Genomic DNA, 10,000 nt, shown 5'->3' on the forward strand with positions numbered 1-10,000 from the left:
GAACCCGCCCGCCCGAAAGTCCCAAGTTGTGACTCGAGACATCGGGTAGGCGCGGGGAGCTCCGGTGGTCCGGCCGAAAATGCCGCCGCCCGGCCGGCACAGCCCTCCGAATCGGTCCCCAGGCGGACTTCCGCCAGTGGGAATTGGTCCGAAAATTCGTACGGGCAAAGTTGAGATTCGGCCGTAAATGCCGCCACGCGGCCCGGGTTAACGATGTGGGGAGGCCCGTGCCGCCTGTCGACCACTCCTCGGTGATCGTGAAAACCGCCTCCCCATATATCTGCAGGAACCCCGCCAATGCCCCCGTACAGAAATCGCATGTGTCAAAGGGGCGGCCGAACTTGACCCCGGCGGCCGGGGCTCTGGAACTCCCGGCCGGCAGTGGCCGGCAAATCCGACCCGCATCCGGACTTCCGAGCCAGACTTGGTTAACGAATTGCACCTGGGTAACCAAAACTCCCTGGACCACCCGATCTCCGGACACATGGTTCAAGCTCACACACCCACACACCCACCCACCCACCCACCCACCGCGCGGGCCCCGTGCGCCGTAGTATTGGAAGAGGTGGGCTGCGCCAGCTGGTTTTTTTTATCGAATTGTCAGGGTCCGGTCGGGTTAAGGATTTGACAGGGCCAGCTTGACGAAATTCAGTGAAGCGCGGGTATTCGGCGGGAGTAACTATGACTTAAGGCGGGGGGCCCATGGGCCAGCAAGGAGTTTCTGGTGAACATCGGCCGGGACATTTTGACGGCGTGGCAAGAACTAGTTGTTATTGAGGGCGAAGGGTTTGTCCTCAGCGGGTTGATTGTCGAATTGTCGGGACTGCCGGGCCGGTTAGCGATTTGCCCGGCCGGCTTGGTTAACCATTTGCCCGAGCCGGGTTGGTTACCGAATTGTCAGGGTTGGGCTTGGTTAACCATTTGCCCGAGCCGGGTTGGTTAATGAATTGCCATGGCCGGGTTGATTAACGCATTGTCAGGGTTGGGCTTGGTTAACGATTTGCCCGAGCAGGGTGGGTGAACGCATTGTCAGGAGCGTGCGCGGTTGGTTCACGAAACTGCCTGTTCCGGGTTTCTAGAGCGTTGTCAGGCCCGGCCGGCCGGGTTAGCAGGTTGCCAGACCCAACTTGACGAAATTCAGTGCGGCGCGGGTAAACGGCGGGAGTAACTATGACTCTCTTAAGGTAAGGAGGGGGGCCCATGGGCCAGCAAGGAGTTTCTGATGAACATCGGCCGGGACATTTTGACGGCGGGGCAAGAACTAGTTGTTATTGAGGGCGAAGGGTTTGTCCTCAGCTGGTTGATTGTCGAATAGTCGGGGCTGCCGGGCCGGTTACCGATTTGCCCGGCCGGCTTGGTTAACCATTTGCCCGGGCCGGGTTGGTTGGCGAATTGTCAGGTTTGGGCTTGGTTAACCATTTGCCCGGGCCGGGTTGGTTAGCGAATTGTCATGGTTGGGTTGGTTACCGAATTGTCGGGTTTGGGCTTGGTTAACGATTTGCCCGAGCAGGGTGGGTGAACACATTGTCAGGAGCGTGCGCAGTTGGTTCACGAAACTGCCTGTTCCGGGTTTCTAGAGCATTGTCAGGCCCGGCCGGCCGGGTTAGCGCCTTGCCAGACCCAACTTGACGAAATTCAGTGCAGCGCGGGTAATCGGCGGGAGTAACTATGACTCTCTTAAGGTAAGGAGGGGGGGCCCATGGGCCAGCAAGGAGTTTCTGATGAACATCGGCCGGGACATTTTGACGGCGGGGCAAGACGTAGTTGTTATTGAGGGTGAAGGGTTTGTCCTCAGCTGGTTGATTGTCGAATGGTCGGGGCTGCCGGGCCGGTTACCGATTTGCCCGGCCGGCTTGATCAACCATTTGCCCGAGCCGGGTTGGTTACCGAATTGTCAGGGTTGGGCTTGGTTAACCATTTGTCCGAGCCGGGTTGGTTAATGAATTGCCATGCCCGGGTTGGTTAACGCAGTTTCAGGGTTGGGCTTGATTAACGATTTGCCCGAGCAGGGTTGGCTAACGCATTGTCAGGAGCGTGCGCGGTTGGTTCACGAAACTGCCTGTTCCGGGTTTCTAGAGCGTTGTCAGGCCCGGCCGGCCGGGTTAGCGGGTTGCCAGACCCAACTTGACGAAATTCAGTGCGGCGCGGGTAAACGGCGGGAGTAACTATGACTCTCTTAAGGTAAGGAGGGGGGCCCATGGGCCAGCAAGGAGTTTCTGATGAACATCGGCCGGGACATTTTGACGGCGGGGCAAGAACTAGTTGTTATTGAGGGCGAAGGGTTTGTCCTCAGCTGGTTGATTGTCGAATAGTCGGGGCTGCCGGGCCGGTTACCGATTTGCCCGGCCGGCTTGGTTAACCATTTGCCCGGGCCGGGTTGGTTGGCGAATTGTCAGGTTTGGGCTTGGTTAACCATTTGCCCGGGCCGGGTTGGTTAGCGAATTGTCATGGTTGGGTTGGTTACCGAATTGTCGGGTTTGGGCTTGGTTAACGATTTGCCCGAGCAGGGTGGGTGAACACATTGTCAGGAGCGTGCGCAGTTGGTTCACGAAACTGCCTGTTCCGGGTTTCTAGAGCATTGTCAGGCCCGGCCGGCCGGGTTAGCGCCTTGCCAGACCCAACTTGACGAAATTCAGTGCAGCGCGGGTAATCGGCGGGAGTAACTATGACTCTCTTAAGGTAAGGAGGGGGGGCCCATGGGCCAGCAAGGAGTTTCTGATGAACATCGGCCGGGACATTTTGACGGCGGGGCAAGACGTAGTTGTTATTGAGGGTGAAGGGTTTGTCCTCAGCTGGTTGATTGTCGAATAGTCGGGGCTGCCGGGCCGGTTACCGATTTGCCCGGCCGGCTTGGTTAACCATTTGCCCGGGCCGGGTTGGTTAACGAATTGTCAGGTTTGGGCTTGGTTAACCATTTGCCCGGGCCGGGTTGGTTAGCGAATTGTCATGGTTGGGTTGGTTACCGAATTGTCGGGTTTGGGCTTGGTTAACGATTTGCCCGAGCAGGGTGGGTGAACACATTGTCAGGAGCGTGCGCGGTTGGTTCACGAAACTGCCTGTTCCGGGTTTCTAGAGCATTGTCAGGCCCGGCCGGCCGGGTTAGCGGCTTGCCAGACCCAACTTGACGAAATTCAGTGCAGCGCGGGTAATCGGCGGGAGTAACTATGACCCATGGGCCAGCAAGGAGTTTCTGATGAACATCGGCCGGGACATTTTGACGGCGGGGCAAGACGTAGTTGTTATTGAGGGTGAAGGGTTTGTCCTCAGCTGGTTGATTGTCGAATAGTCGGGGCTGCCGGGCCGGTTACCGATTTGCCCGGCCGGCTTGGTTAACCATTTGCCCGGGCCGGGTTGGTTAACGAATTGTCAGGGTTGTGCTTGGTTAACCATTTGCCCGAGCAGGGTGGGTGAACGCATTGTCAGGAGCGTGCGCGGTTGGTTCACGAAACTGCCTGTTCCGGGTTTCTAGAGCGTTGTCAGGCCCGGCCGGCCGGGTTAGCGGGTTGCCAGACCCAACTTGACGAAATTCAGTGCGGCGCGGGTAAACGGCGGGAGTAACTATGACTCTCTTAAGGTAAGGAGGGGGGCCCATGGGCCAGCAAGGAGTTTCTGATGAACATCGGCCGGGACATTTTGACGGCGGGGCAAGAACTAGTTGTTATTGAGGGCGAAGGGTTTGTCCTCAGCTGGTTGATTGTCGAATTGTCGGGACTGCCGGGCCGGTCAACGATTTGCCCGGCCGGCTTGGTTAACCATTTGCCCGAGCCGGGTTGGTTAATGAATTGCCATGGCCGGGTTGGTTAACGCAGTTTCAGGGTTGGGCTTGGTTAACGACTTGACCGTGCAGGGTTGGTTAACGCCTTGTCAGGAGCGTGCGCGGTTGGTTCACGAAACTGCCTGTTCCGGGTTTCTAGAGCATTGTCAGGCCCGGCCGGCCGGGTTAGCGGCTTGCCAGACCCAACTTGACGAAATTCAGTGCAGCGCGGGTAATCGGCGGGAGTAACTATGACTCTCTTAAGGTTAAGGAGGAGGGCCCATGGGCCAGCAAGGAGTTTCTGATGAACATCGGCCGGGACATTTTGACGGCGGGGCAAGAACTAGTTGTTATTGAGGGCGAAGGGTTTGTCCTCAGCTGGTTGATTGTCGAATCGTCGGGACTGCCGGGCCGGTCAACGATTTGCCCGGCCGGCTTGGTTAACCATTTGCCCGAGCCGGGTTGGTTAATGAATTGCCATGGCCGGGTTGATTAACGCATTGTCAGGGTTGGGCTTGGTTAACGATTTGCCCGAGCAGGGTGGGTGAACGCATTGTCAGGAGCGTGCGCGGTTGGTTCACGAAACTGCCTGTTCCGGGTTTCTAGAGCGTTGTCAGGCCCGGCCGGCCGGGTTAGCGGCTTGCCAGACCCAACTTGACGAAATTCAGTGCGGCGCGGGTAAACGGCGGGAGTAACTATGACTCTCTTAAGGTGTAAGGAGGGGGGCCCATGGGCCAGCAAGGAGTTTCTGATGAACATCGGCCGGGACATTTTGACGGCGGGGCAAGAACTAGTTGTTATTGAGGGCGAAGGGTTTGTCCTCAGCGGGTTGATTGTCGAATTGTCGGGACTGCCGGGCCGGTTAGCGATTTGCCCGGCCGGCTTGGTTAACCATTTGCCCGAGCCGGGTTGGTTACCGAATTGTCTGGGTTGGGCTTGGTTAACCATTTGTCCGAGCCGGGTTGGTTAATGAATTGCCATGGCCGGGTTGGTTAACGCAGTTTCAGGGTTGGGCTTGATTAACGATTTGCCCGAGCAGGGTTGGCTAACGCATTGTCAGGAGCGTGCGCGGTTGGTTCACGAAACTGCCTGTTCCGGGTTTCTAGAGCGTTGTCAGGCCCGGCCGGCCGGGTTAGCGGCTTGCCAGACCCAACTTGACGAAATTCAGTGCGGCGCGGGTAAACAGCGGGAGTAACTATGACTCTCTTAAGGTAAGGAGGGGGGCCCATGGGCCAGCAAGGAGTTTCTGATGAACATCGGCCGGGACATTTTGACGGCGGGGCAAGAACTAGTTGTTATTGAGGGCGAAGGGTTTGTCCTCAGCTGGTTGATTGTCGAATCGTCGGGACTGCCGGGCCGGTCAACGATTTGCCCGGCCGGCTTGGTTAACCATTTGCCCGAGCCGGGTTGGTTACCGAATTGTCTGGGTTGGGCTTGGTTAACCATTTGTCCGAGCCGGGTTGGTTAATGAATTGCCATGGCCGGGTTGGTTAACGCAGTTTCAGGGTTGGGCTTGATTAACGATTTGCCCGAGCAGGGTTGGCTAACGCATTGTCAGGAGCGTGCGCGGTTGGTTCACGAAACTGCCTGTTCCGGGTTTCTAGAGCGTTGTCAGGCCCGGCCGGCCGGGTTAGCGGCTTGCCAGACCCAACTTGACGAAATTCAGTGCAGCGCGGGTAATCGGCGGGAGTAACTATGACTCTCTTAAGGTTAAGGAGGGGGGCCCATGGGCCAGCAAGGAGTTTCTGATGAACATCGGCCGTGACTTTTTGACGGCGGGGCAAGGACTAGTTGTTATTGAGGGCGAAGGGTTTGTCCTCAGCTGGTTGATTGTCGAATCGTCGGGACTGCCGGGCCGGTCAACGATTTGCCCGGCCGGCTTGGTTAACCATTTGCCCGAGCCGGGTTGGTTAATGAATTGCCATGGCCGGGTTGATTAACGCATTGTCAGGGTTGGGCTTGGTTAACGATTTGCCCGAGCAGGGTGGGTGAACGCATTGTCAGGAGCGTGCGCGGTTGGTTCACGAAACTGCCTGTTCCGGGTTTCTAGAGCGTTGTCAGGCCCGGCCGGCCGGGTTAGCGGCTTGCCAGACCCAACTTGACGAAATTCAGTGCGGCGCGGGTAAACGGCGGGAGTAACTATGACTCTCTTAAGGTAAGGAGGGGGGGCCCATGGGCCAGCAAGGAGTTTCTGATGAACATCGGCCGGGACATTTTGACGGCGGGGCAAGAACTAGTTGTTATTGAGGGCGAAGGGTTTGTCCTCAGCTGGTTGATTGTCGAATTGTCGGGACTGCCGGGCCGGTTAACGATTTGCCCGGCCGGCTTGGTTAACCATTTGCCCGAGCCGGGTTGTTTAGCGAATTGCCATGTATGGGTTGGTTAACGAATTGTCGGGTTTGGGCTTGGTTAACGACTTGACCGTGCAGGGTTGGTTAACGAATTGTCGGGGTTGGGCTTGGTTAACGATTTGCCCGAGTAGGGTTGGTTAGCGAATTGTCCGGGTCAGACTGGTTAACGAATTGGCATGTCCGAGTAGGTTAACGAATTGCCAGAGCCAGCTTGGTTAACGAATTGTCCGGCTGGGTTGGTGCACTCATTGCCAGGACAGGGTTGTTTAATGAATTGTCCGTTCCCAGTTGGTTCACGAATTGGCAAGGCCAGGGTGGTTAAGGAATTGTCCGGGCCAGGTTGGTTAACGAATTGCCCGTCCTGGCTGGTTAACGAATTGTCAGGGTCAGGTTGGTTAACGAATTGCCATGGCCGGGTAGGTTAACGAATTGCCAGAGCCAGCTTGGTTAACGAATTGTCCGGCCGGGTTGGTTAACGAATTGTCCGTTCCCAGTTGGTTCACGAATTGGCAAGGACAGGGTGGTTAACGAATTGTCCGGCCGGGTTGGTGCACTCATTGCCAGGACAGGGTTGGTTACCGAATTGTCCGTTCCCAGTTGGTTCACGAATTGGAAAACCAGGGTGGTTAAAGTATTGTCCGGGCCTGGTTGGTTAACGAATTGCCCGTCCTGGTTGGTTAACGAATTGTCCGGGTCAGGTTGGTTAACGAATTGCCAGGGTCTGGTTGGTTACCGAATTGTCCGGCCGGGTTGGTGCACTCATTGCCAGGACAGGGTTGGTTGACGAATTGCCCGTCCTGGTTGGTTAACGAATTGCCAGGGTCTGGTTGGTTACCGAATTGTCCGGCCGGGTTGGTGCACTCATTGCCAGGACAGGGTTGGTTAACGAATTGTCAGGGTCAGGTTGGTTAACGAATTGCCAGAGCCAGCTTGGTTAACGAATTGTCCGGCCGGGTTGGTTAACGAATTGTCCCGGCCAGGTTGGTTAACGAATTGCCAGAGCCAGCTTGGTTAACGAATTGTCCGGCCGGGTTGGTGCACTCCTTGCCAGGACAAGGTTGGTTAACGAATTGCCCGGTTCCGAATGGTTAACGAATTGCCCGGTCCCGGTCGGTTCACGAATTGCCCGCCCGCTGATTGTTAACTTTTCGCACCGGCGGGGGATGGCTTGGGTAACGAGCCTCCAAGATCTGTCGGTTAACCATTTGCCCGGTGGCAATTCGTTAACCAAGTCCGCTCCGGAAGTCTGGATGGGGGTCGGATTTGCCGGCCGAGGCCGACCCGGAGTTCCAGAGGCTCGGCCGCCGGGGTCAGATTCGGCCGCCCCTTTGACACATGCAATTTCTGTACGGGGGCATTGGCGGGGTTCCTGCAGATATATAGGGAGGCCGTTTTCACGAGTTGTTGAAGTATTCGGTAGATGGCACCGGCCTCCCCAATTGGTTAACCCGGGCCACGCGGCAGCTTTTCCGCACGATTCCGAAGATTGCCGGTATGGATTTTCGGACAAATACCCAATCGCGGAAGTCTGTCAGCGGGACCTATTCGCAGGCCCATGCCGGCCGAGGGGCGGCATTTTCCGTATGACTACCGGTGCTCCGGCCGCCGAATGGAAACCTTGCCCGAATGAATTTCTGACAAAGTCCCGAGGCGGGAGCCAGTAAGGGGACGTATTCGGCGGGCCGTGCCGGCCGAGCGGCGGCATTTTCGGAGGGACAACCGCAGGTCCCGCCGTCGATCCGAGACCTTGGCTGAAGAGTCGAAAGTAATCTAAGTCCCGACTCGGAAGTCAGAATGAAGGCGACTTCGGGGCCCTCCTGCCGACCGAGGCGGCCGATCGACGGCGGCACTACCGGAGGGCCGCCCGCCGAGCCAGCCGCGTGCCCTCGGCGCCACGCCGGTTAACCAATTGCCGTCGGAAGCCTGTGAAGGTCGGATCTGCCCCGTCGGGCGGGCCCGAGGTGCCCCGCGACCGGCATGAGCTCCGGGCGTCGTGCCGCCGGTTTGACACATGTCATTGTTGCACGGTCTGTCGCGGCTCTGGTTAACGAGTTAGGCCCGGAAGTCACTATGGGGGTCGGATTTGCCCCGCCTGGCGGGGCCAGAGTGCGACCTTCCCGGTAGGACTTCCGGGAGGCATCCCGCCGACTTGACACATGCAATTTCTGTACGGGGGGATTGGCGGGGTTCCCGGAGATTTACGGGAACACGTTTTCCAGACACACTTAGCAGGGTGACTAGTGGTACGGTTGACACAGTGCAGAGTTCTAAGTGAGCCTTACTCAATTGTGACTCAGTAAGCGGGAGGCCGGGCGAGCTCCGACTTACAATGATAAAAGCTTTTTTTCGCTGTTTCCGAAAAAAATGACAAAGTCCAAGAACGCAGCGGGGGCTGCGGACAGACAGAGTCTGAGCGCGGACCGCGGGCGGCGGCCGGCAGACCGACGGTGGCAAAAGCTTTATATCGATCCGAAAAGCAAAGAGGCATTGTGTGTACCAAGACGGAGAAGGGACAAGCCTGCCGCTGGTGCCCTCGCGAGTGTCGTCTGCGTTAGACCTCTGTTCCCCGATCGATCCGGCTTGGTCGGTCCTACCTTTGGGAGAGGCCGAGTGGAAGCGACGGTCTCGACACGTGCGCCGAACTTCCGTGCTCGGCTCGTTACCATCTCCGGAGGTGGGCAGGTGGGTCTGCCGCGGGGCGGCCCGATTGCCGACCGAGGGCTTCATGCTTTGGGCGGAATTGACGTTGGGCATTCGCACGTTTGCACCACGATCGATTGACGGAGTCTCCCGCCGGCGGACGGGACTGCTGTGCGCATAGATGACGGGGGCCGGTCGAACGACCGTCGACCATCCCGAGAAGGCAGCTACACCCACGCGCATATACCTAGGCGGTGAAGGTGCGGACCTCACCGGCGCGATCGACGGGGTGGGATGGCGAGGCGTTCACCGGCGCGGCGTTAGGCCCTGGGCCGACGGAGGCGAGCGGCGACCGTCGACCGTCCTGAGAGCCAGCTCGGCGGAAGGGTGCGGGTGCGGACCTCACCCAGCGACGCGGCTCGATAGGGGATGGCGCGGCACTGCGACGACAGACATGGCCCGAGAGAGCAAGGGACGGGCGCGCCGGCCGCAGCAGCACTCTTTCGCGCCGTAGGGGCAAGGCGAAAGAGTCGGGAGAGTTCCATAGGCCAGAGTGGCAGGGAGATGCCCGGTTCAGCCTGACTCAACCGAAGCGTTGATCCTCGGTCACCAACGAGAGGAAGGAGAGGCTCTGCGCGCGCGGTGCTACCGACTGACGGCCGGCCGATGTGCGATTTCCAGAAGGTCGGGCGGCACCCGCGCGTTCCCTCCCCGCTCCAGCAGAGGCCGGAGACGTCCGGTCGCCAGAGCGGTCCGCGTGCAGCCTCCGGTTCCGCGAGAAGGCTAGTGTCCTCGGGACGAGGAGAGCCTTGTGAGCGGTCCGGCGGGCGGTGCAGCAAATTGTCGGTACGTTTCTCGGCATTGTCATATACGAATCCTGAGAGAGAAAGAGAAAAGGGGTGTCCGCGACGCGTACGTGGGCCAAGGGCGCGTGCGGCGCCGCGACACCCAGCGGATCCCTGCAATGGAGGGGACCGCCGATGGCTGAACCGAGCACCAACCTACCCCGGCGGCGGGGAGGCCACGTGCACGAGCGCGGCAGCTTACCTGGCGCACGACCCCCCCCCCCCCACCCCCTCGCGCATCTGGCGGCGGGCGGACGGGCGGGGCGCAGGCCAGCCGGGCGCAGCGGTCGGACAGATGAGAAAGTAGGCGGTGAAGGTAGAAAAAGCGCAGGCAGGCGCTGGTGGCGTTGGTCGGCGGCGGCCACGTCGGGACGAAAGTGGCGTGACACTGGCGTCAGCTCCTCTGCTCA

The sequence above is a fragment of the Mobula birostris genome, unplaced genomic scaffold (genome assembly GCF_030028105.1).
Source record: "Mobula birostris isolate sMobBir1 unplaced genomic scaffold, sMobBir1.hap1 scaffold_4548, whole genome shotgun sequence".
Lineage (NCBI taxonomy): Eukaryota > Metazoa > Chordata > Chondrichthyes > Myliobatiformes > Myliobatidae > Mobula > Mobula birostris.